At 44.9% G+C, this 18,893-nt stretch overlaps 57 non-coding genes across 57 annotated transcripts; all 57 read right to left on the reverse strand.

Moving 5' to 3' along the window:
- Positions 1-57: 57 nt before the first annotated feature.
- LOC114167930 (5S ribosomal RNA) lies at positions 58-176 on the reverse strand. The gene has a single exon (XR_003600534.2). It is a non-coding gene; the product is annotated as a 5S ribosomal RNA (ribosomal RNA).
- Positions 177-391: 215 nt separating this feature from the next.
- Positions 392-510, reverse strand: LOC114167850 (5S ribosomal RNA). Its single transcript, XR_003600459.2, has one exon. It is a non-coding gene; the product is annotated as a 5S ribosomal RNA (ribosomal RNA).
- Positions 511-725: 215 nt separating this feature from the next.
- LOC114167941 (5S ribosomal RNA) lies at positions 726-844 on the reverse strand. The gene has a single exon (XR_003600545.2). It is a non-coding gene; the product is annotated as a 5S ribosomal RNA (ribosomal RNA).
- A 215-nt stretch (positions 845-1,059) lies between these two features.
- LOC114167942 (5S ribosomal RNA) lies at positions 1,060-1,178 on the reverse strand. The gene has a single exon (XR_003600546.2). It is a non-coding gene; the product is annotated as a 5S ribosomal RNA (ribosomal RNA).
- Positions 1,179-1,393: 215 nt separating this feature from the next.
- On the reverse strand, positions 1,394-1,512 carry LOC114167837 (5S ribosomal RNA). Its single transcript, XR_003600447.2, has one exon. It is a non-coding gene; the product is annotated as a 5S ribosomal RNA (ribosomal RNA).
- A 215-nt stretch (positions 1,513-1,727) lies between these two features.
- LOC114167919 (5S ribosomal RNA) lies at positions 1,728-1,846 on the reverse strand. The gene has a single exon (XR_003600524.2). It is a non-coding gene; the product is annotated as a 5S ribosomal RNA (ribosomal RNA).
- Positions 1,847-2,061: 215 nt separating this feature from the next.
- LOC114167818 (5S ribosomal RNA) lies at positions 2,062-2,180 on the reverse strand. The gene has a single exon (XR_003600429.1). It is a non-coding gene; the product is annotated as a 5S ribosomal RNA (ribosomal RNA).
- A 215-nt stretch (positions 2,181-2,395) lies between these two features.
- LOC114167949 (5S ribosomal RNA) lies at positions 2,396-2,514 on the reverse strand. Its single transcript, XR_003600553.2, has one exon. It is a non-coding gene; the product is annotated as a 5S ribosomal RNA (ribosomal RNA).
- Positions 2,515-2,729: 215 nt separating this feature from the next.
- On the reverse strand, positions 2,730-2,848 carry LOC114167830 (5S ribosomal RNA). The gene has a single exon (XR_003600440.1). It is a non-coding gene; the product is annotated as a 5S ribosomal RNA (ribosomal RNA).
- Positions 2,849-3,063: 215 nt separating this feature from the next.
- Positions 3,064-3,182, reverse strand: LOC114167841 (5S ribosomal RNA). The gene has a single exon (XR_003600451.1). It is a non-coding gene; the product is annotated as a 5S ribosomal RNA (ribosomal RNA).
- A 215-nt stretch (positions 3,183-3,397) lies between these two features.
- On the reverse strand, positions 3,398-3,516 carry LOC114167898 (5S ribosomal RNA). Its single transcript, XR_003600504.2, has one exon. It is a non-coding gene; the product is annotated as a 5S ribosomal RNA (ribosomal RNA).
- Positions 3,517-3,731: 215 nt separating this feature from the next.
- On the reverse strand, positions 3,732-3,850 carry LOC114167954 (5S ribosomal RNA). The gene has a single exon (XR_003600558.2). It is a non-coding gene; the product is annotated as a 5S ribosomal RNA (ribosomal RNA).
- A 215-nt stretch (positions 3,851-4,065) lies between these two features.
- On the reverse strand, positions 4,066-4,184 carry LOC114167920 (5S ribosomal RNA). Its single transcript, XR_003600525.2, has one exon. It is a non-coding gene; the product is annotated as a 5S ribosomal RNA (ribosomal RNA).
- A 215-nt stretch (positions 4,185-4,399) lies between these two features.
- LOC114167921 (5S ribosomal RNA) lies at positions 4,400-4,518 on the reverse strand. Its single transcript, XR_003600526.2, has one exon. It is a non-coding gene; the product is annotated as a 5S ribosomal RNA (ribosomal RNA).
- A 215-nt stretch (positions 4,519-4,733) lies between these two features.
- Positions 4,734-4,852, reverse strand: LOC114167853 (5S ribosomal RNA). Its single transcript, XR_003600462.1, has one exon. It is a non-coding gene; the product is annotated as a 5S ribosomal RNA (ribosomal RNA).
- Positions 4,853-5,067: 215 nt separating this feature from the next.
- On the reverse strand, positions 5,068-5,186 carry LOC114167915 (5S ribosomal RNA). The gene has a single exon (XR_003600520.2). It is a non-coding gene; the product is annotated as a 5S ribosomal RNA (ribosomal RNA).
- Positions 5,187-5,402: 216 nt separating this feature from the next.
- Positions 5,403-5,521, reverse strand: LOC114167899 (5S ribosomal RNA). Its single transcript, XR_003600505.2, has one exon. It is a non-coding gene; the product is annotated as a 5S ribosomal RNA (ribosomal RNA).
- Positions 5,522-5,736: 215 nt separating this feature from the next.
- LOC114167901 (5S ribosomal RNA) lies at positions 5,737-5,855 on the reverse strand. Its single transcript, XR_003600507.2, has one exon. It is a non-coding gene; the product is annotated as a 5S ribosomal RNA (ribosomal RNA).
- A 215-nt stretch (positions 5,856-6,070) lies between these two features.
- LOC114167865 (5S ribosomal RNA) lies at positions 6,071-6,189 on the reverse strand. The gene has a single exon (XR_003600473.1). It is a non-coding gene; the product is annotated as a 5S ribosomal RNA (ribosomal RNA).
- Positions 6,190-6,404: 215 nt separating this feature from the next.
- On the reverse strand, positions 6,405-6,523 carry LOC114167902 (5S ribosomal RNA). Its single transcript, XR_003600508.2, has one exon. It is a non-coding gene; the product is annotated as a 5S ribosomal RNA (ribosomal RNA).
- A 215-nt stretch (positions 6,524-6,738) lies between these two features.
- Positions 6,739-6,857, reverse strand: LOC114167903 (5S ribosomal RNA). Its single transcript, XR_003600509.2, has one exon. It is a non-coding gene; the product is annotated as a 5S ribosomal RNA (ribosomal RNA).
- A 216-nt stretch (positions 6,858-7,073) lies between these two features.
- On the reverse strand, positions 7,074-7,192 carry LOC114167904 (5S ribosomal RNA). The gene has a single exon (XR_003600510.2). It is a non-coding gene; the product is annotated as a 5S ribosomal RNA (ribosomal RNA).
- A 216-nt stretch (positions 7,193-7,408) lies between these two features.
- LOC114167905 (5S ribosomal RNA) lies at positions 7,409-7,527 on the reverse strand. Its single transcript, XR_003600511.2, has one exon. It is a non-coding gene; the product is annotated as a 5S ribosomal RNA (ribosomal RNA).
- Positions 7,528-7,742: 215 nt separating this feature from the next.
- LOC114167906 (5S ribosomal RNA) lies at positions 7,743-7,861 on the reverse strand. The gene has a single exon (XR_003600512.2). It is a non-coding gene; the product is annotated as a 5S ribosomal RNA (ribosomal RNA).
- A 215-nt stretch (positions 7,862-8,076) lies between these two features.
- Positions 8,077-8,195, reverse strand: LOC114167907 (5S ribosomal RNA). Its single transcript, XR_003600513.2, has one exon. It is a non-coding gene; the product is annotated as a 5S ribosomal RNA (ribosomal RNA).
- A 215-nt stretch (positions 8,196-8,410) lies between these two features.
- LOC114167908 (5S ribosomal RNA) lies at positions 8,411-8,529 on the reverse strand. Its single transcript, XR_003600514.2, has one exon. It is a non-coding gene; the product is annotated as a 5S ribosomal RNA (ribosomal RNA).
- A 215-nt stretch (positions 8,530-8,744) lies between these two features.
- LOC114167876 (5S ribosomal RNA) lies at positions 8,745-8,863 on the reverse strand. Its single transcript, XR_003600484.1, has one exon. It is a non-coding gene; the product is annotated as a 5S ribosomal RNA (ribosomal RNA).
- A 216-nt stretch (positions 8,864-9,079) lies between these two features.
- Positions 9,080-9,198, reverse strand: LOC114167909 (5S ribosomal RNA). The gene has a single exon (XR_003600515.2). It is a non-coding gene; the product is annotated as a 5S ribosomal RNA (ribosomal RNA).
- A 215-nt stretch (positions 9,199-9,413) lies between these two features.
- LOC114167888 (5S ribosomal RNA) lies at positions 9,414-9,532 on the reverse strand. Its single transcript, XR_003600495.1, has one exon. It is a non-coding gene; the product is annotated as a 5S ribosomal RNA (ribosomal RNA).
- A 215-nt stretch (positions 9,533-9,747) lies between these two features.
- Positions 9,748-9,866, reverse strand: LOC114167900 (5S ribosomal RNA). Its single transcript, XR_003600506.1, has one exon. It is a non-coding gene; the product is annotated as a 5S ribosomal RNA (ribosomal RNA).
- A 215-nt stretch (positions 9,867-10,081) lies between these two features.
- Positions 10,082-10,200, reverse strand: LOC114167912 (5S ribosomal RNA). The gene has a single exon (XR_003600517.1). It is a non-coding gene; the product is annotated as a 5S ribosomal RNA (ribosomal RNA).
- Positions 10,201-10,415: 215 nt separating this feature from the next.
- Positions 10,416-10,534, reverse strand: LOC114167911 (5S ribosomal RNA). Its single transcript, XR_003600516.2, has one exon. It is a non-coding gene; the product is annotated as a 5S ribosomal RNA (ribosomal RNA).
- Positions 10,535-10,749: 215 nt separating this feature from the next.
- Positions 10,750-10,868, reverse strand: LOC114167927 (5S ribosomal RNA). Its single transcript, XR_003600531.2, has one exon. It is a non-coding gene; the product is annotated as a 5S ribosomal RNA (ribosomal RNA).
- A 215-nt stretch (positions 10,869-11,083) lies between these two features.
- LOC114167933 (5S ribosomal RNA) lies at positions 11,084-11,202 on the reverse strand. Its single transcript, XR_003600537.2, has one exon. It is a non-coding gene; the product is annotated as a 5S ribosomal RNA (ribosomal RNA).
- Positions 11,203-11,417: 215 nt separating this feature from the next.
- LOC114167913 (5S ribosomal RNA) lies at positions 11,418-11,536 on the reverse strand. Its single transcript, XR_003600518.2, has one exon. It is a non-coding gene; the product is annotated as a 5S ribosomal RNA (ribosomal RNA).
- A 215-nt stretch (positions 11,537-11,751) lies between these two features.
- On the reverse strand, positions 11,752-11,870 carry LOC114167914 (5S ribosomal RNA). Its single transcript, XR_003600519.2, has one exon. It is a non-coding gene; the product is annotated as a 5S ribosomal RNA (ribosomal RNA).
- A 215-nt stretch (positions 11,871-12,085) lies between these two features.
- LOC114167950 (5S ribosomal RNA) lies at positions 12,086-12,204 on the reverse strand. The gene has a single exon (XR_003600554.2). It is a non-coding gene; the product is annotated as a 5S ribosomal RNA (ribosomal RNA).
- Positions 12,205-12,419: 215 nt separating this feature from the next.
- Positions 12,420-12,538, reverse strand: LOC114167916 (5S ribosomal RNA). The gene has a single exon (XR_003600521.2). It is a non-coding gene; the product is annotated as a 5S ribosomal RNA (ribosomal RNA).
- Positions 12,539-12,754: 216 nt separating this feature from the next.
- On the reverse strand, positions 12,755-12,873 carry LOC114167924 (5S ribosomal RNA). The gene has a single exon (XR_003600529.1). It is a non-coding gene; the product is annotated as a 5S ribosomal RNA (ribosomal RNA).
- A 215-nt stretch (positions 12,874-13,088) lies between these two features.
- On the reverse strand, positions 13,089-13,207 carry LOC114167953 (5S ribosomal RNA). The gene has a single exon (XR_003600557.2). It is a non-coding gene; the product is annotated as a 5S ribosomal RNA (ribosomal RNA).
- Positions 13,208-13,422: 215 nt separating this feature from the next.
- On the reverse strand, positions 13,423-13,541 carry LOC146882571 (5S ribosomal RNA). Its single transcript, XR_014986035.1, has one exon. It is a non-coding gene; the product is annotated as a 5S ribosomal RNA (ribosomal RNA).
- Positions 13,542-13,756: 215 nt separating this feature from the next.
- On the reverse strand, positions 13,757-13,875 carry LOC146882572 (5S ribosomal RNA). The gene has a single exon (XR_014985699.1). It is a non-coding gene; the product is annotated as a 5S ribosomal RNA (ribosomal RNA).
- A 215-nt stretch (positions 13,876-14,090) lies between these two features.
- Positions 14,091-14,209, reverse strand: LOC146882573 (5S ribosomal RNA). The gene has a single exon (XR_014985700.1). It is a non-coding gene; the product is annotated as a 5S ribosomal RNA (ribosomal RNA).
- Positions 14,210-14,424: 215 nt separating this feature from the next.
- Positions 14,425-14,543, reverse strand: LOC146882574 (5S ribosomal RNA). Its single transcript, XR_014985701.1, has one exon. It is a non-coding gene; the product is annotated as a 5S ribosomal RNA (ribosomal RNA).
- Positions 14,544-14,759: 216 nt separating this feature from the next.
- On the reverse strand, positions 14,760-14,878 carry LOC146882575 (5S ribosomal RNA). The gene has a single exon (XR_014985702.1). It is a non-coding gene; the product is annotated as a 5S ribosomal RNA (ribosomal RNA).
- Positions 14,879-15,094: 216 nt separating this feature from the next.
- LOC146882576 (5S ribosomal RNA) lies at positions 15,095-15,213 on the reverse strand. Its single transcript, XR_014985703.1, has one exon. It is a non-coding gene; the product is annotated as a 5S ribosomal RNA (ribosomal RNA).
- Positions 15,214-15,428: 215 nt separating this feature from the next.
- Positions 15,429-15,547, reverse strand: LOC146882577 (5S ribosomal RNA). The gene has a single exon (XR_014985705.1). It is a non-coding gene; the product is annotated as a 5S ribosomal RNA (ribosomal RNA).
- A 215-nt stretch (positions 15,548-15,762) lies between these two features.
- On the reverse strand, positions 15,763-15,881 carry LOC146882578 (5S ribosomal RNA). The gene has a single exon (XR_014986042.1). It is a non-coding gene; the product is annotated as a 5S ribosomal RNA (ribosomal RNA).
- A 215-nt stretch (positions 15,882-16,096) lies between these two features.
- On the reverse strand, positions 16,097-16,215 carry LOC146882579 (5S ribosomal RNA). The gene has a single exon (XR_014985706.1). It is a non-coding gene; the product is annotated as a 5S ribosomal RNA (ribosomal RNA).
- Positions 16,216-16,432: 217 nt separating this feature from the next.
- Positions 16,433-16,551, reverse strand: LOC146882580 (5S ribosomal RNA). The gene has a single exon (XR_014985707.1). It is a non-coding gene; the product is annotated as a 5S ribosomal RNA (ribosomal RNA).
- A 215-nt stretch (positions 16,552-16,766) lies between these two features.
- LOC146882581 (5S ribosomal RNA) lies at positions 16,767-16,885 on the reverse strand. Its single transcript, XR_014985708.1, has one exon. It is a non-coding gene; the product is annotated as a 5S ribosomal RNA (ribosomal RNA).
- Positions 16,886-17,099: 214 nt separating this feature from the next.
- Positions 17,100-17,218, reverse strand: LOC146882582 (5S ribosomal RNA). Its single transcript, XR_014985709.1, has one exon. It is a non-coding gene; the product is annotated as a 5S ribosomal RNA (ribosomal RNA).
- Positions 17,219-17,433: 215 nt separating this feature from the next.
- On the reverse strand, positions 17,434-17,552 carry LOC146882583 (5S ribosomal RNA). Its single transcript, XR_014985710.1, has one exon. It is a non-coding gene; the product is annotated as a 5S ribosomal RNA (ribosomal RNA).
- Positions 17,553-17,767: 215 nt separating this feature from the next.
- LOC146882584 (5S ribosomal RNA) lies at positions 17,768-17,886 on the reverse strand. Its single transcript, XR_014985711.1, has one exon. It is a non-coding gene; the product is annotated as a 5S ribosomal RNA (ribosomal RNA).
- Positions 17,887-18,101: 215 nt separating this feature from the next.
- LOC146882585 (5S ribosomal RNA) lies at positions 18,102-18,220 on the reverse strand. Its single transcript, XR_014985712.1, has one exon. It is a non-coding gene; the product is annotated as a 5S ribosomal RNA (ribosomal RNA).
- Positions 18,221-18,435: 215 nt separating this feature from the next.
- LOC146882586 (5S ribosomal RNA) lies at positions 18,436-18,554 on the reverse strand. The gene has a single exon (XR_014985713.1). It is a non-coding gene; the product is annotated as a 5S ribosomal RNA (ribosomal RNA).
- Positions 18,555-18,770: 216 nt separating this feature from the next.
- LOC146882587 (5S ribosomal RNA) lies at positions 18,771-18,889 on the reverse strand. The gene has a single exon (XR_014985714.1). It is a non-coding gene; the product is annotated as a 5S ribosomal RNA (ribosomal RNA).
- Positions 18,890-18,893: the final 4 nt, after the last annotated feature.

Genomic DNA, 18,893 nt, shown 5'->3' on the forward strand with positions numbered 1-18,893 from the left:
TAATTGCAAAAAACGGTGATGAAAATGGCGTAAAAAAAAAGAAAAAAACGTAAAAAAGAGGTGCAACACGAGGACTTCCCAGGAGGTCACCCATCCTAGTACTACTCTCGCCCAAGCACGCTTAACTGCGGAGTTCTGATGGGATCCGGTGCATTAGTGCTGGTATGATCGCACCTGTCAAGTATTGCACGATCAATGTATATATGGGTTTCGCATTGGGCCTAAGTTTGAAAACTTGGTGAGGCGCGGGGCCCGGGGACGTGAAGTGGGTTGTTTGTGTCCGAATAAATTTTGGTAACAGTAGTTTGAGTCATTTAGGTGGTACTATTGGATTTAATTGCAAAAAACGGTGATGAAAATGGCGTAAAAAAAAAGAAAAAAACGTAAAAAAGAGGTGCAACACGAGGACTTCCCAGGAGGTCACCCATCCTAGTACTACTCTCGCCCAAGCACGCTTAACTGCGGAGTTCTGATGGGATCCGGTGCATTAGTGCTGGTATGATCGCACCTGTCAAGTATTGCACGATCAATGTATATATGGGTTTCGCATTGGGCCTAAGTTTGAAAACTTGGTGAGGCGCGGGGCCCGGGGACGTGAAGTGGGTTGTTTGTGTCCGAATAAATTTTGGTAACAGTAGTTTGAGTCATTTAGGTGGTACTATTGGATTTAATTGCAAAAAACGGTGATGAAAATGGCGTAAAAAAAAAGAAAAAAACGTAAAAAAGAGGTGCAACACGAGGACTTCCCAGGAGGTCACCCATCCTAGTACTACTCTCGCCCAAGCACGCTTAACTGCGGAGTTCTGATGGGATCCGGTGCATTAGTGCTGGTATGATCGCACCTGTCAAGTATTGCACGATCAATGTATATATGGGTTTCGCATTGGGCCTAAGTTTGAAAACTTGGTGAGGCGCGGGGCCCGGGGACGTGAAGTGGGTTGTTTGTGTCCGAATAAATTTTGGTAACAGTAGTTTGAGTCATTTAGGTGGTACTATTGGATTTAATTGCAAAAAACGGTGATGAAAATGGCGTAAAAAAAAAGAAAAAAACGTAAAAAAGAGGTGCAACACGAGGACTTCCCAGGAGGTCACCCATCCTAGTACTACTCTCGCCCAAGCACGCTTAACTGCGGAGTTCTGATGGGATCCGGTGCATTAGTGCTGGTATGATCGCACCTGTCAAGTATTGCACGATCAATGTATATATGGGTTTCGCATTGGGCCTAAGTTTGAAAACTTGGTGAGGCGCGGGGCCCGGGGACGTGAAGTGGGTTGTTTGTGTCCGAATAAATTTTGGTAACAGTAGTTTGAGTCATTTAGGTGGTACTATTGGATTTAATTGCAAAAAACGGTGATGAAAATGGCGTAAAAAAAAAGAAAAAAACGTAAAAAAGAGGTGCAACACGAGGACTTCCCAGGAGGTCACCCATCCTAGTACTACTCTCGCCCAAGCACGCTTAACTGCGGAGTTCTGATGGGATCCGGTGCATTAGTGCTGGTATGATCGCACCTGTCAAGTATTGCACGATCAATGTATATATGGGTTTCGCATTGGGCCTAAGTTTGAAAACTTGGTGAGGCGCGGGGCCCGGGGACGTGAAGTGGGTTGTTTGTGTCCGAATAAATTTTGGTAACAGTAGTTTGAGTCATTTAGGTGGTACTATTGGATTTAATTGCAAAAAACGGTGATGAAAATGGCGTAAAAAAAAAGAAAAAAACGTAAAAAAGAGGTGCAACACGAGGACTTCCCAGGAGGTCACCCATCCTAGTACTACTCTCGCCCAAGCACGCTTAACTGCGGAGTTCTGATGGGATCCGGTGCATTAGTGCTGGTATGATCGCACCTGTCAAGTATTGCACGATCAATGTATATATGGGTTTCGCATTGGGCCTAAGTTTGAAAACTTGGTGAGGCGCGGGGCCCGGGGACGTGAAGTGGGTTGTTTGTGTCCGAATAAATTTTGGTAACAGTAGTTTGAGTCATTTAGGTGGTACTATTGGATTTAATTGCAAAAAACGGTGATGAAAATGGCGTAAAAAAAAAGAAAAAAACGTAAAAAAGAGGTGCAACACGAGGACTTCCCAGGAGGTCACCCATCCTAGTACTACTCTCGCCCAAGCACGCTTAACTGCGGAGTTCTGATGGGATCCGGTGCATTAGTGCTGGTATGATCGCACCTGTCAAGTATTGCACGATCAATGTATATATGGGTTTCGCATTGGGCCTAAGTTTGAAAACTTGGTGAGGCGCGGGGCCCGGGGACGTGAAGTGGGTTGTTTGTGTCCGAATAAATTTTGGTAACAGTAGTTTGAGTCATTTAGGTGGTACTATTGGATTTAATTGCAAAAAACGGTGATGAAAATGGCGTAAAAAAAAAGAAAAAAACGTAAAAAAGAGGTGCAACACGAGGACTTCCCAGGAGGTCACCCATCCTAGTACTACTCTCGCCCAAGCACGCTTAACTGCGGAGTTCTGATGGGATCCGGTGCATTAGTGCTGGTATGATCGCACCTGTCAAGTATTGCACGATCAATGTATATATGGGTTTCGCATTGGGCCTAAGTTTGAAAACTTGGTGAGGCGCGGGGCCCGGGGACGTGAAGTGGGTTGTTTGTGTCCGAATAAATTTTGGTAACAGTAGTTTGAGTCATTTAGGTGGTACTATTGGATTTAATTGCAAAAAACGGTGATGAAAATGGCGTAAAAAAAAAGAAAAAAACGTAAAAAAGAGGTGCAACACGAGGACTTCCCAGGAGGTCACCCATCCTAGTACTACTCTCGCCCAAGCACGCTTAACTGCGGAGTTCTGATGGGATCCGGTGCATTAGTGCTGGTATGATCGCACCTGTCAAGTATTGCACGATCAATGTATATATGGGTTTCGCATTGGGCCTAAGTTTGAAAACTTGGTGAGGCGCGGGGCCCGGGGACGTGAAGTGGGTTGTTTGTGTCCGAATAAATTTTGGTAACAGTAGTTTGAGTCATTTAGGTGGTACTATTGGATTTAATTGCAAAAAACGGTGATGAAAATGGCGTAAAAAAAAAGAAAAAAACGTAAAAAAGAGGTGCAACACGAGGACTTCCCAGGAGGTCACCCATCCTAGTACTACTCTCGCCCAAGCACGCTTAACTGCGGAGTTCTGATGGGATCCGGTGCATTAGTGCTGGTATGATCGCACCTGTCAAGTATTGCACGATCAATGTATATATGGGTTTCGCATTGGGCCTAAGTTTGAAAACTTGGTGAGGCGCGGGGCCCGGGGACGTGAAGTGGGTTGTTTGTGTCCGAATAAATTTTGGTAACAGTAGTTTGAGTCATTTAGGTGGTACTATTGGATTTAATTGCAAAAAACGGTGATGAAAATGGCGTAAAAAAAAAGAAAAAAACGTAAAAAAGAGGTGCAACACGAGGACTTCCCAGGAGGTCACCCATCCTAGTACTACTCTCGCCCAAGCACGCTTAACTGCGGAGTTCTGATGGGATCCGGTGCATTAGTGCTGGTATGATCGCACCTGTCAAGTATTGCACGATCAATGTATATATGGGTTTCGCATTGGGCCTAAGTTTGAAAACTTGGTGAGGCGCGGGGCCCGGGGACGTGAAGTGGGTTGTTTGTGTCCGAATAAATTTTGGTAACAGTAGTTTGAGTCATTTAGGTGGTACTATTGGATTTAATTGCAAAAAACGGTGATGAAAATGGCGTAAAAAAAAAGAAAAAAACGTAAAAAAGAGGTGCAACACGAGGACTTCCCAGGAGGTCACCCATCCTAGTACTACTCTCGCCCAAGCACGCTTAACTGCGGAGTTCTGATGGGATCCGGTGCATTAGTGCTGGTATGATCGCACCTGTCAAGTATTGCACGATCAATGTATATATGGGTTTCGCATTGGGCCTAAGTTTGAAAACTTGGTGAGGCGCGGGGCCCGGGGACGTGAAGTGGGTTGTTTGTGTCCGAATAAATTTTGGTAACAGTAGTTTGAGTCATTTAGGTGGTACTATTGGATTTAATTGCAAAAAACGGTGATGAAAATGGCGTAAAAAAAAAGAAAAAAACGTAAAAAAGAGGTGCAACACGAGGACTTCCCAGGAGGTCACCCATCCTAGTACTACTCTCGCCCAAGCACGCTTAACTGCGGAGTTCTGATGGGATCCGGTGCATTAGTGCTGGTATGATCGCACCTGTCAAGTATTGCACGATCAATGTATATATGGGTTTCGCATTGGGCCTAAGTTTGAAAACTTGGTGAGGCGCGGGGCCCGGGGACGTGAAGTGGGTTGTTTGTGTCCGAATAAATTTTGGTAACAGTAGTTTGAGTCATTTAGGTGGTACTATTGGATTTAATTGCAAAAAACGGTGATGAAAATGGCGTAAAAAAAAAGAAAAAAACGTAAAAAAGAGGTGCAACACGAGGACTTCCCAGGAGGTCACCCATCCTAGTACTACTCTCGCCCAAGCACGCTTAACTGCGGAGTTCTGATGGGATCCGGTGCATTAGTGCTGGTATGATCGCACCTGTCAAGTATTGCACGATCAATGTATATATGGGTTTCGCATTGGGCCTAAGTTTGAAAACTTGGTGAGGCGCGGGGCCCGGGGACGTGAAGTGGGTTGTTTGTGTCCGAATAAATTTTGGTAACAGTAGTTTGAGTCATTTAGGTGGTACTATTGGATTTAATTGCAAAAAACGGTGATGAAAATGGCGTAAAAAAAAAGAAAAAAACGTAAAAAAGAGGTGCAACACGAGGACTTCCCAGGAGGTCACCCATCCTAGTACTACTCTCGCCCAAGCACGCTTAACTGCGGAGTTCTGATGGGATCCGGTGCATTAGTGCTGGTATGATCGCACCTGTCAAGTATTGCACGATCAATGTATATATGGGTTTCGCATTGGGCCTAAGTTTGAAAACTTGGTGAGGCGCGGGGCCCGGGGACGTGAAGTGGGTTGTTTGTGTCCGAATAAATTTTGGTAACAGTAGTTTGAGTCATTTAGGTGGTACTATTGGATTTAATTGCAAAAAACGGTGATGAAAATGGCGTAAAAAAAAAGAAAAAAACGTAAAAAAGAGGTGCAACACGAGGACTTCCCAGGAGGTCACCCATCCTAGTACTACTCTCGCCCAAGCACGCTTAACTGCGGAGTTCTGATGGGATCCGGTGCATTAGTGCTGGTATGATCGCACCTGTCAAGTATTGCACGATCAATGTATATATGGGTTTCGCATTGGGCCTAAGTTTGAAAACTTGGTGAGGCGCGGGGCCCGGGGACGTGAAGTGGGTTGTTTGTGTCCGAATAAATTTTGGTAACAGTAGTTTGAGTCATTTAGGTGGTACTATTGGATTTAATTGCAAAAAACGGTGATGAAAATGGCGTAAAAAAAAAAGAAAAAAACGTAAAAAAGAGGTGCAACACGAGGACTTCCCAGGAGGTCACCCATCCTAGTACTACTCTCGCCCAAGCACGCTTAACTGCGGAGTTCTGATGGGATCCGGTGCATTAGTGCTGGTATGATCGCACCTGTCAAGTATTGCACGATCAATGTATATATGGGTTTCGCATTGGGCCTAAGTTTGAAAACTTGGTGAGGCGCGGGGCCCGGGGACGTGAAGTGGGTTGTTTGTGTCCGAATAAATTTTGGTAACAGTAGTTTGAGTCATTTAGGTGGTACTATTGGATTTAATTGCAAAAAACGGTGATGAAAATGGCGTAAAAAAAAAGAAAAAAACGTAAAAAAGAGGTGCAACACGAGGACTTCCCAGGAGGTCACCCATCCTAGTACTACTCTCGCCCAAGCACGCTTAACTGCGGAGTTCTGATGGGATCCGGTGCATTAGTGCTGGTATGATCGCACCTGTCAAGTATTGCACGATCAATGTATATATGGGTTTCGCATTGGGCCTAAGTTTGAAAACTTGGTGAGGCGCGGGGCCCGGGGACGTGAAGTGGGTTGTTTGTGTCCGAATAAATTTTGGTAACAGTAGTTTGAGTCATTTAGGTGGTACTATTGGATTTAATTGCAAAAAACGGTGATGAAAATGGCGTAAAAAAAAAGAAAAAAACGTAAAAAAGAGGTGCAACACGAGGACTTCCCAGGAGGTCACCCATCCTAGTACTACTCTCGCCCAAGCACGCTTAACTGCGGAGTTCTGATGGGATCCGGTGCATTAGTGCTGGTATGATCGCACCTGTCAAGTATTGCACGATCAATGTATATATGGGTTTCGCATTGGGCCTAAGTTTGAAAACTTGGTGAGGCGCGGGGCCCGGGGACGTGAAGTGGGTTGTTTGTGTCCGAATAAATTTTGGTAACAGTAGTTTGAGTCATTTAGGTGGTACTATTGGATTTAATTGCAAAAAACGGTGATGAAAATGGCGTAAAAAAAAAGAAAAAAACGTAAAAAAGAGGTGCAACACGAGGACTTCCCAGGAGGTCACCCATCCTAGTACTACTCTCGCCCAAGCACGCTTAACTGCGGAGTTCTGATGGGATCCGGTGCATTAGTGCTGGTATGATCGCACCTGTCAAGTATTGCACGATCAATGTATATATGGGTTTCGCATTGGGCCTAAGTTTGAAAACTTGGTGAGGCGCGGGGCCCGGGGACGTGAAGTGGGTTGTTTGTGTCCGAATAAATTTTGGTAACAGTAGTTTGAGTCATTTAGGTGGTACTATTGGATTTAATTGCAAAAAACGGTGATGAAAATGGCGTAAAAAAAAAGAAAAAAACGTAAAAAAGAGGTGCAACACGAGGACTTCCCAGGAGGTCACCCATCCTAGTACTACTCTCGCCCAAGCACGCTTAACTGCGGAGTTCTGATGGGATCCGGTGCATTAGTGCTGGTATGATCGCACCTGTCAAGTATTGCACGATCAATGTATATATGGGTTTCACATTGGGCCTAAGTTTGAAAACTTGGTGAGGCGCGGGGCCCGGGGACGTGAAGTGGGTTGTTTGTGTCCGAATAAATTTTGGTAACAGTAGTTTGAGTCATTTAGGTGGTACTATTGGATTTAATTGCAAAAAACGGTGATGAAAATGGCGTAAAAAAAAAAGAAAAAAACGTAAAAAAGAGGTGCAACACGAGGACTTCCCAGGAGGTCACCCATCCTAGTACTACTCTCGCCCAAGCACGCTTAACTGCGGAGTTCTGATGGGATCCGGTGCATTAGTGCTGGTATGATCGCACCTGTCAAGTATTGCACGATCAATGTATATATGGGTTTCGCATTGGGCCTAAGTTTGAAAACTTGGTGAGGCGCGGGGCCCGGGGACGTGAAGTGGGTTGTTTGTGTCCGAATAAATTTTGGTAACAGTAGTTTGAGTCATTTAGGTGGTACTATTGGATTTAATTGCAAAAAACGGTGATGAAAATGGCGTAAAAAAAAAAGAAAAAAACGTAAAAAAGAGGTGCAACACGAGGACTTCCCAGGAGGTCACCCATCCTAGTACTACTCTCGCCCAAGCACGCTTAACTGCGGAGTTCTGATGGGATCCGGTGCATTAGTGCTGGTATGATCGCACCTGTCAAGTATTGCACGATCAATGTATATATGGGTTTCGCATTGGGCCTAAGTTTGAAAACTTGGTGAGGCGCGGGGCCCGGGGACGTGAAGTGGGTTGTTTGTGTCCGAATAAATTTTGGTAACAGTAGTTTGAGTCATTTAGGTGGTACTATTGGATTTAATTGCAAAAAACGGTGATGAAAATGGCGTAAAAAAAAAGAAAAAAACGTAAAAAAGAGGTGCAACACGAGGACTTCCCAGGAGGTCACCCATCCTAGTACTACTCTCGCCCAAGCACGCTTAACTGCGGAGTTCTGATGGGATCCGGTGCATTAGTGCTGGTATGATCGCACCTGTCAAGTATTGCACGATCAATGTATATATGGGTTTCGCATTGGGCCTAAGTTTGAAAACTTGGTGAGGCGCGGGGCCCGGGGACGTGAAGTGGGTTGTTTGTGTCCGAATAAATTTTGGTAACAGTAGTTTGAGTCATTTAGGTGGTACTATTGGATTTAATTGCAAAAAACGGTGATGAAAATGGCGTAAAAAAAAAGAAAAAAACGTAAAAAAGAGGTGCAACACGAGGACTTCCCAGGAGGTCACCCATCCTAGTACTACTCTCGCCCAAGCACGCTTAACTGCGGAGTTCTGATGGGATCCGGTGCATTAGTGCTGGTATGATCGCACCTGTCAAGTATTGCACGATCAATGTATATATGGGTTTCGCATTGGGCCTAAGTTTGAAAACTTGGTGAGGCGCGGGGCCCGGGGACGTGAAGTGGGTTGTTTGTGTCCGAATAAATTTTGGTAACAGTAGTTTGAGTCATTTAGGTGGTACTATTGGATTTAATTGCAAAAAACGGTGATGAAAATGGCGTAAAAAAAAAGAAAAAAACGTAAAAAAGAGGTGCAACACGAGGACTTCCCAGGAGGTCACCCATCCTAGTACTACTCTCGCCCAAGCACGCTTAACTGCGGAGTTCTGATGGGATCCGGTGCATTAGTGCTGGTATGATCGCACCTGTCAAGTATTGCACGATCAATGTATATATGGGTTTCGCATTGGGCCTAAGTTTGAAAACTTGGTGAGGCGCGGGGCCCGGGGACGTGAAGTGGGTTGTTTGTGTCCGAATAAATTTTGGTAACAGTAGTTTGAGTCATTTAGGTGGTACTATTGGATTTAATTGCAAAAAACGGTGATGAAAATGGCGTAAAAAAAAAGAAAAAAACGTAAAAAAGAGGTGCAACACGAGGACTTCCCAGGAGGTCACCCATCCTAGTACTACTCTCGCCCAAGCACGCTTAACTGCGGAGTTCTGATGGGATCCGGTGCATTAGTGCTGGTATGATCGCACCTGTCAAGTATTGCACGATCAATGTATATATGGGTTTCGCATTGGGCCTAAGTTTGAAAACTTGGTGAGGCGCGGGGCCCGGGGACGTGAAGTGGGTTGTTTGTGTCCGAATAAATTTTGGTAACAGTAGTTTGAGTCATTTAGGTGGTACTATTGGATTTAATTGCAAAAAACGGTGATGAAAATGGCGTAAAAAAAAAAGAAAAAAACGTAAAAAAGAGGTGCAACACGAGGACTTCCCAGGAGGTCACCCATCCTAGTACTACTCTCGCCCAAGCACGCTTAACTGCGGAGTTCTGATGGGATCCGGTGCATTAGTGCTGGTATGATCGCACCTGTCAAGTATTGCACGATCAATGTATATATGGGTTTCGCATTGGGCCTAAGTTTGAAAACTTGGTGAGGCGCGGGGCCCGGGGACGTGAAGTGGGTTGTTTGTGTCCGAATAAATTTTGGTAACAGTAGTTTGAGTCATTTAGGTGGTACTATTGGATTTAATTGCAAAAAACGGTGATGAAAATGGCGTAAAAAAAAAGAAAAAAACGTAAAAAAGAGGTGCAACACGAGGACTTCCCAGGAGGTCACCCATCCTAGTACTACTCTCGCCCAAGCACGCTTAACTGCGGAGTTCTGATGGGATCCGGTGCATTAGTGCTGGTATGATCGCACCTGTCAAGTATTGCACGATCAATGTATATATGGGTTTCGCATTGGGCCTAAGTTTGAAAACTTGGTGAGGCGCGGGGCCCGGGGACGTGAAGTGGGTTGTTTGTGTCCGAATAAATTTTGGTAACAGTAGTTTGAGTCATTTAGGTGGTACTATTGGATTTAATTGCAAAAAACGGTGATGAAAATGGCGTAAAAAAAAAGAAAAAAACGTAAAAAAGAGGTGCAACACGAGGACTTCCCAGGAGGTCACCCATCCTAGTACTACTCTCGCCCAAGCACGCTTAACTGCGGAGTTCTGATGGGATCCGGTGCATTAGTGCTGGTATGATCGCACCTGTCAAGTATTGCACGATCAATGTATATATGGGTTTCGCATTGGGCCTAAGTTTGAAAACTTGGTGAGGCGCGGGGCCCGGGGACGTGAAGTGGGTTGTTTGTGTCCGAATAAATTTTGGTAACAGTAGTTTGAGTCATTTAGGTGGTACTATTGGATTTAATTGCAAAAAACGGTGATGAAAATGGCGTAAAAAAAAAGAAAAAAACGTAAAAAAGAGGTGCAACACGAGGACTTCCCAGGAGGTCACCCATCCTAGTACTACTCTCGCCCAAGCACGCTTAACTGCGGAGTTCTGATGGGATCCGGTGCATTAGTGCTGGTATGATCGCACCTGTCAAGTATTGCACGATCAATGTATATATGGGTTTCGCATTGGGCCTAAGTTTGAAAACTTGGTGAGGCGCGGGGCCCGGGGACGTGAAGTGGGTTGTTTGTGTCCGAATAAATTTTGGTAACAGTAGTTTGAGTCATTTAGGTGGTACTATTGGATTTAATTGCAAAAAACGGTGATGAAAATGGCGTAAAAAAAAAGAAAAAAACGTAAAAAAGAGGTGCAACACGAGGACTTCCCAGGAGGTCACCCATCCTAGTACTACTCTCGCCCAAGCACGCTTAACTGCGGAGTTCTGATGGGATCCGGTGCATTAGTGCTGGTATGATCGCACCTGTCAAGTATTGCACGATCAATGTATATATGGGTTTCGCATTGGGCCTAAGTTTGAAAACTTGGTGAGGCGCGGGGCCCGGGGACGTGAAGTGGGTTGTTTGTGTCCGAATAAATTTTGGTAACAGTAGTTTGAGTCATTTAGGTGGTACTATTGGATTTAATTGCAAAAAACGGTGATGAAAATGGCGTAAAAAAAAAGAAAAAAACGTAAAAAAGAGGTGCAACACGAGGACTTCCCAGGAGGTCACCCATCCTAGTACTACTCTCGCCCAAGCACGCTTAACTGCGGAGTTCTGATGGGATCCGGTGCATTAGTGCTGGTATGATCGCACCTGTCAAGTATTGCACGATCAATGTATATATGGGTTTCGCATTGGGCCTAAGTTTGAAAACTTGGTGAGGCGCGGGGCCCGGGGACGTGAAGTGGGTTGTTTGTGTCCGAATAAATTTTGGTAACAGTAGTTTGAGTCATTTAGGTGGTACTATTGGATTTAATTGCAAAAAACGGTGATGAAAATGGCGTAAAAAAAAAGAAAAAAACGTAAAAAAGAGGTGCAACACGAGGACTTCCCAGGAGGTCACCCATCCTAGTACTACTCTCGCCCAAGCACGCTTAACTGCGGAGTTCTGATGGGATCCGGTGCATTAGTGCTGGTATGATCGCACCTGTCAAGTATTGCACGATCAATGTATATATGGGTTTCGCATTGGGCCTAAGTTTGAAAACTTGGTGAGGCGCGGGGCCCGGGGACGTGAAGTGGGTTGTTTGTGTCCGAATAAATTTTGGTAACAGTAGTTTGAGTCATTTAGGTGGTACTATTGGATTTAATTGCAAAAAACGGTGATGAAAATGGCGTAAAAAAAAAGAAAAAAACGTAAAAAAGAGGTGCAACACGAGGACTTCCCAGGAGGTCACCCATCCTAGTACTACTCTCGCCCAAGCACGCTTAACTGCGGAGTTCTGATGGGATCCGGTGCATTAGTGCTGGTATGATCGCACCTGTCAAGTATTGCACGATCAATGTATATATGGGTTTCGCATTGGGCCTAAGTTTGAAAACTTGGTGAGGCGCGGGGCCCGGGGACGTGAAGTGGGTTGTTTGTGTCCGAATAAATTTTGGTAACAGTAGTTTGAGTCATTTAGGTGGTACTATTGGATTTAATTGCAAAAAACGGTGATGAAAATGGCGTAAAAAAAAAGAAAAAAACGTAAAAAAGAGGTGCAACACGAGGACTTCCCAGGAGGTCACCCATCCTAGTACTACTCTCGCCCAAGCACGCTTAACTGCGGAGTTCTGATGGGATCCGGTGCATTAGTGCTGGTATGATCGCACCTGTCAAGTATTGCACGATCAATGTATATATGGGTTTCGCATTGGGCCTAAGTTTGAAAACTTGGTGAGGCGCGGGGCCCGGGGACGTGAAGTGGGTTGTTTGTGTCCGAATAAATTTTGGTAACAGTAGTTTGAGTCATTTAGGTGGTACTATTGGATTTAATTGCAAAAAACGGTGATGAAAATGGCGTAAAAAAAAAGAAAAAAACGTAAAAAAGAGGTGCAACACGAGGACTTCCCAGGAGGTCACCCATCCTAGTACTACTCTCGCCCAAGCACGCTTAACTGCGGAGTTCTGATGGGATCCGGTGCATTAGTGCTGGTATGATCGCACCTGTCAAGTATTGCACGATCAATGTATATATGGGTTTCGCATTGGGCCTAAGTTTGAAAACTTGGTGAGGCGCGGGGCCCGGGGACGTGAAGTGGGTTGTTTGTGTCCGAATAAATTTTGGTAACAGTAGTTTGAGTCATTTAGGTGGTACTATTGGATTTAATTGCAAAAAACGGTGATGAAAATGGCGTAAAAAAAAAGAAAAAAACGTAAAAAAGAGGTGCAACACGAGGACTTCCCAGGAGGTCACCCATCCTAGTACTACTCTCGCCCAAGCACGCTTAACTGCGGAGTTCTGATGGGATCCGGTGCATTAGTGCTGGTATGATCGCACCTGTCAAGTATTGCACGATCAATGTATATATGGGTTTCGCATTGGGCCTAAGTTTGAAAACTTGGTGAGGCGCGGGGCCCGGGGACGTGAAGTGGGTTGTTTGTGTCCGAATAAATTTTGGTAACAGTAGTTTGAGTCATTTAGGTGGTACTATTGGATTTAATTGCAAAAAACGGTGATGAAAATGGCGTAAAAAAAAAAGAAAAAAACGTAAAAAAGAGGTGCAACACGAGGACTTCCCAGGAGGTCACCCATCCTAGTACTACTCTCGCCCAAGCACGCTTAACTGCGGAGTTCTGATGGGATCCGGTGCATTAGTGCTGGTATGATCGCACCTGTCAAGTATTGCACGATCAATGTATATATGGGTTTCGCATTGGGCCTAAGTTTGAAAACTTGGTGAGGCGCGGGGCCCGGGGACGTGAAGTGGGTTGTTTGTGTCCGAATAAATTTTGGTAACAGTAGTTTGAGTCATTTAGGTGGTACTATTGGATTTAATTGCAAAAAACGGTGATGAAAATGGCGTAAAAAAAAAGAAAAAAACGTAAAAAAGAGGTGCAACACGAGGACTTCCCAGGAGGTCACCCATCCTAGTACTACTCTCGCCCAAGCACGCTTAACTGCGGAGTTCTGATGGGATCCGGTGCATTAGTGCTGGTATGATCGCACCTGTCAAGTATTGCACGATCAATGTATATATGGGTTTCGCATTGGGCCTAAGTTTGAAAACTTGGTGAGGCGCGGGGCCCGGGGACGTGAAGTGGGTTGTTTGTGTCCGAATAAATTTTGGTAACAGTAGTTTGAGTCATTTAGGTGGTACTATTGGATTTAATTGCAAAAAACGGTGATGAAAATGGCGTAAAAAAAAAGAAAAAAACGTAAAAAAGAGGTGCAACACGAGGACTTCCCAGGAGGTCACCCATCCTAGTACTACTCTCGCCCAAGCACGCTTAACTGCAGAGTTCTGATGGGATCCGGTGCATTAGTGCTGGTATGATCGCACCTGTCAAGTATTGCACGATCAATGTATATATGGGTTTCGCATTGGGCCTAAGTTTGAAAACTTGGTGAGGCGCGGGGCCCGGGGACGTGAAGTGGGTTGTTTGTGTCCGAATAAATTTTGGTAACAGTAGTTTGAGTCATTTAGGTGGTACTATTGGATTTAATTGCAAAAAACGGTGATGAAAATGGCGTAAAAAAAAAGAAAAAAACGTAAAAAAGAGGTGCAACACGAGGACTTCCCAGGAGGTCACCCATCCTAGTACTACTCTCGCCCAAGCACGCTTAACTGCGGAGTTCTGATGGGATCCGGTGCATTAGTGCTGGTATGATCGCACCTGTCAAGTATTGCACGATCAATGTATATATGGGTTTCGCATTGGGCCTAAGTTTGAAAACTTGGTGAGGCGCGGGGCCCGGGGACGTGAAGTGGGTTGTTTGTGTCCGAATAAATTTTGGTAACAGTAGTTTGAGTCATTTAGGTGGTACTATTGGATTTAATTGCAAAAAACGGTGATGAAAATGGCGTAAAAAAAAAGAAAAAAACGTAAAAAAGAGGTGCAACACGAGGACTTCCCAGGAGGTCACCCATCCTAGTACTACTCTCGCCCAAGCACGCTTAACTGCGGAGTTCTGATGGGATCCGGTGCATTAGTGCTGGTATGATCGCACCTGTCAAGTATTGCACGATCAATGTATATATGGGTTTCGCATTGGGCCTAAGTTTGAAAACTTGGTGAGGCGCGGGGCCCGGGGACGTGAAGTGGGTTGTTTGTGTCCGAATAAATTTTGGTAACAGTAGTTTGAGTCATTTAGGTGGTACTATTGGATTTAATTGCAAAAAACGGTGATGAAAATGGCGTAAAAAAAAAGAAAAAAACGTAAAAAAGAGGTGCAACACGAGGACTTCCCAGGAGGTCACCCATCCTAGTACTACTCTCGCCCAAGCACGCTTAACTGCGGAGTTCTGATGGGATCCGGTGCATTAGTGCTGGTATGATCGCACCTGTCAAGTATTGCACGATCAATGTATATATGGGTTTCGCATTGGGCCTAAGTTTGAAAACTTGGTGAGGCGCGGGGCCCGGGGACGTGAAGTGGGTTGTTTGTGTCCGAATAAATTTTGGTAACAGTAGTTTGAGTCATTTAGGTGGTACTATTGGATTTAATTGCAAAAAACGGTGATGAAAATGGCGTAAAAAAAAAAGAAAAAAACGTAAAAAAGAGGTGCAACACGAGGACTTCCCAGGAGGTCACCCATCCTAGTACTACTCTCGCCCAAGCACGCTTAACTGCGGAGTTCTGATGGGATCCGGTGCATTAGTGCTGGTATGATCGCACCTGTCAAGTATTGCACGATCAATGTATATATGGGTTTCGCATTGGGCCTAAGTTTGAAAACTTGGTGAGGCGCGGGGCCCGGGGACGTGAAGTGGGTTGTTTGTGTCCGAATAAATTTTGGTAACAGTAGTTTGAGTCATTTAGGTGGTACTATTGGATTTAATTGCAAAAAACGGTGATGAAAATGGCGTAAAAAAAAAAGAAAAAAACGTAAAAAAGAGGTGCAACACGAGGACTTCCCAGGAGGTCACCCATCCTAGTACTACTCTCGCCCAAGCACGCTTAACTGCGGAGTTCTGATGGGATCCGGTGCATTAGTGCTGGTATGATCGCACCTGTCAAGTATTGCACGATCAATGTATATATGGGTTTCGCATTGGGCCTAAGTTTGAAAACTTGGTGAGGCGCGGGGCCCGGGGACGTGAAGTGGGTTGTTTGTGTCCGAATAAATTTTGGTAACAGTAGTTTGAGTCATTTAGGTGGTACTATTGGATTTAATTGCAAAAAACGGTGATGAAAATGGCGTAAAAAAAAAGAAAAAAACGTAAAAAAGAGGTGCAACACGAGGACTTCCCAGGAGGTCACCCATCCTAGTACTACTCTCGCCCAAGCACGCTTAACTGCGGAGTTCTGATGGGATCCGGTGCATTAGTGCTGGTATGATCGCACCTGTCAAGTATTGCACGATCAATGTATATATGGGTTTCGCATTGGGCCTAAGTTTGAAAACTTGGTGAGGCGCGGGGCCCGGGGACGTGAAGTGGGTTGTTTGTGTCCGAATAAATTTTGGTAACAGTAGTTTGAGTCATTTAGGTGGTACTATTGGATTTAATTGCAAAAAACGGTGATGAAAATGGCGTAAAAAAAAAGAAAAAAACGTAAAAAAGAGGTGCAACACGAGGACTTCCCAGGAGGTCACCCATCCTAGTACTACTCTCGCCCAAGCACGCTTAACTGCGGAGTTCTGATGGGATCCGGTGCATTAGTGCTGGTATGATCGCACTTGTCAAGTATTGCACGATCAATGTATATATGGGTTTCGCATTGGGCCTAAGTTTGAAAACTTGGTGAGGCGCGGGGCCCGGGGACGTGAAGTGGGTTGTTTGTGTCCGAATAAATTTTGGTAACAGTAGTTTGAGTCATTTAGGTGGTACTATTGGATTTAATTGCAAAAAACGGTGATGAAAATGGCGTAAAAAAAAAGAAAAAAACGTAAAAAAGAGGTGCAACACGAGGACTTCCCAGGAGGTCACCCATCCTAGTACTACTCTCGCCCAAGCACGCTTAACTGCGGAGTTCTGATGGGATCCGGTGCATTAGTGCTGGTATGATCGCACCTGTCAAGTATTGCACGATCAATGTATATATGGGTTTCGCATTGGGCCTAAGTTTGAAAACTTGGTGAGGCGCGGGGCCCGGGGACGTGAAGTGGGTTGTTTGTGTCCGAATAAATTTTGGTAACAGTAGTTTGAGTCATTTAGGTGGTACTATTGGATTTAATTGCAAAAAACGGTGATGAAAATGGCGTAAAAAAAAAAAGAAAAAAACGTAAAAAAGAGGTGCAACACGAGGACTTCCCAGGAGGTCACCCATCCTAGTACTACTCTCGCCCAAGCACGCTTAACTGCGGAGTTCTGATGGGATCCGGTGCATTAGTGCTGGTATGATCGCACCTGTCAAGTATTGCACGATCAATGTATATATGGGTTTCGCATTGGGCCTAAGTTTGAAAACTTGGTGAGGCGCGGGGCCCGGGGACGTGAAGTGGGTTGTTTGTGTCCGAATAAATTTTGGTAACAGTAGTTTGAGTCATTTAGGTGGTACTATTGGATTTAATTGCAAAAAACGGTGATGAAAATGGCGTAAAAAAAAAGAAAAAAACGTAAAAAAGAGGTGCAACACGAGGACTTCCCAGGAGGTCACCCATCCTAGTACTACTCTCGCCCAAGCACGCTTAACTGCGGAGTTCTGATGGGATCCGGTGCATTAGTGCTGGTATGATCGCACCTGTCAAGTATTGCACGATCAATGTATATATGGGTTTCGCATTGGGCCTAAGTTTGAAAACTTGGTGAGGCGCGGGGCCCGGGGACGTGAAGTGGGTTGTTTGTGTCCGAATAAATTTTGGTAACAGTAGTTTGAGTCATTTAGGTGGTACTATTGGATTTAATTGCAAAAAACGGTGATGAAAATGGCGTAAAAAAAAGAAAAAAACGTAAAAAAGAGGTGCAACACGAGGACTTCCCAGGAGGTCACCCATCCTAGTACTACTCTCGCCCAAGCACGCTTAACTGCGGAGTTCTGATGGGATCCGGTGCATTAGTGCTGGTATGATCGCACCTGTCAAGTATTGCACGATCAATGTATATATGGGTTTCGCATTGGGCCTAAGTTTGAAAACTTGGTGAGGCGCGGGGCCCGGGGACGTGAAGTGGGTTGTTTGTGTCCGAATAAATTTTGGTAACAGTAGTTTGAGTCATTTAGGTGGTACTATTGGATTTAATTGCAAAAAACGGTGATGAAAATGGCGTAAAAAAAAAGAAAAAAACGTAAAAAAGAGGTGCAACACGAGGACTTCCCAGGAGGTCACCCATCCTAGTACTACTCTCGCCCAAGCACGCTTAACTGCGGAGTTCTGATGGGATCCGGTGCATTAGTGCTGGTATGATCGCACCTGTCAAGTATTGCACGATCAATGTATATATGGGTTTCGCATTGGGCCTAAGTTTGAAAACTTGGTGAGGCGCGGGGCCCGGGGACGTGAAGTGGGTTGTTTGTGTCCGAATAAATTTTGGTAACAGTAGTTTGAGTCATTTAGGTGGTACTATTGGATTTAATTGCAAAAAACGGTGATGAAAATGGCGTAAAAAAAAAGAAAAAAACGTAAAAAAGAGGTGCAACACGAGGACTTCCCAGGAGGTCACCCATCCTAGTACTACTCTCGCCCAAGCACGCTTAACTGCGGAGTTCTGATGGGATCCGGTGCATTAGTGCTGGTATGATCGCACCTGTCAAGTATTGCACGATCAATGTATATATGGGTTTCGCATTGGGCCTAAGTTTGAAAACTTGGTGAGGCGCGGGGCCCGGGGACGTGAAGTGGGTTGTTTGTGTCCGAATAAATTTTGGTAACAGTAGTTTGAGTCATTTAGGTGGTACTATTGGATTTAATTGCAAAAAACGGTGATGAAAATGGCGTAAAAAAAAAGAAAAAAACGTAAAAAAGAGGTGCAACACGAGGACTTCCCAGGAGGTCACCCATCCTAGTACTACTCTCGCCCAAGCACGCTTAACTGCGGAGTTCTGATGGGATCCGGTGCATTAGTGCTGGTATGATCGCACCTGTCAAGTATTGCACGATCAATGTATATATGGGTTTCGCATTGGGCCTAAGTTTGAAAACTTGGTGAGGCGCGGGGCCCGGGGACGTGAAGTGGGTTGTTTGTGTCCGAATAAATTTTGGTAACAGTAGTTTGAGTCATTTAGGTGGTACTATTGGATTTAATTGCAAAAAACGGTGATGAAAATGGCGTAAAAAAAAAGAAAAAAACGTAAAAAAGAGGTGCAACACGAGGACTTCCCAGGAGGTCACCCATCCTAGTACTACTCTCGCCCAAGCACGCTTAACTGCGGAGTTCTGATGGGATCCGGTGCATTAGTGCTGGTATGATCGCACCTGTCAAGTATTGCACGATCAATGTATATATGGGTTTCGCATTGGGCCTAAGTTTGAAAACTTGGTGAGGCGCGGGACCCGGGGACGTGAAGTGGGTTGTTTGTGTCCGAATAAATTTTGGTAACAGTAGTTTGAGTCATTTAGGTGGTACTATTGGATTTAATTGCAAAAAACGGTGATGAAAATGGCGTAAAAAAAAAAGAAAAAAACGTAAAAAAGAGGTGCAACACGAGGACTTCCCAGGAGGTCACCCATCCTAGTACTACTCTCGCCCAAGCACGCTTAACTGCGGAGTTCTGATGGGATCCGGTGCATTAGTGCTGGTATGATCGCACCTGTCA

Source organism: Vigna unguiculata, chromosome 10 (genome assembly GCF_037176805.1).
Source record: "Vigna unguiculata cultivar grain cowpea cultivar isolate G323 ecotype 2 chromosome 10, ASM3717680v1, whole genome shotgun sequence".
NCBI classification, from domain to species: Eukaryota; Viridiplantae; Streptophyta; class Magnoliopsida; order Fabales; family Fabaceae; genus Vigna; species Vigna unguiculata.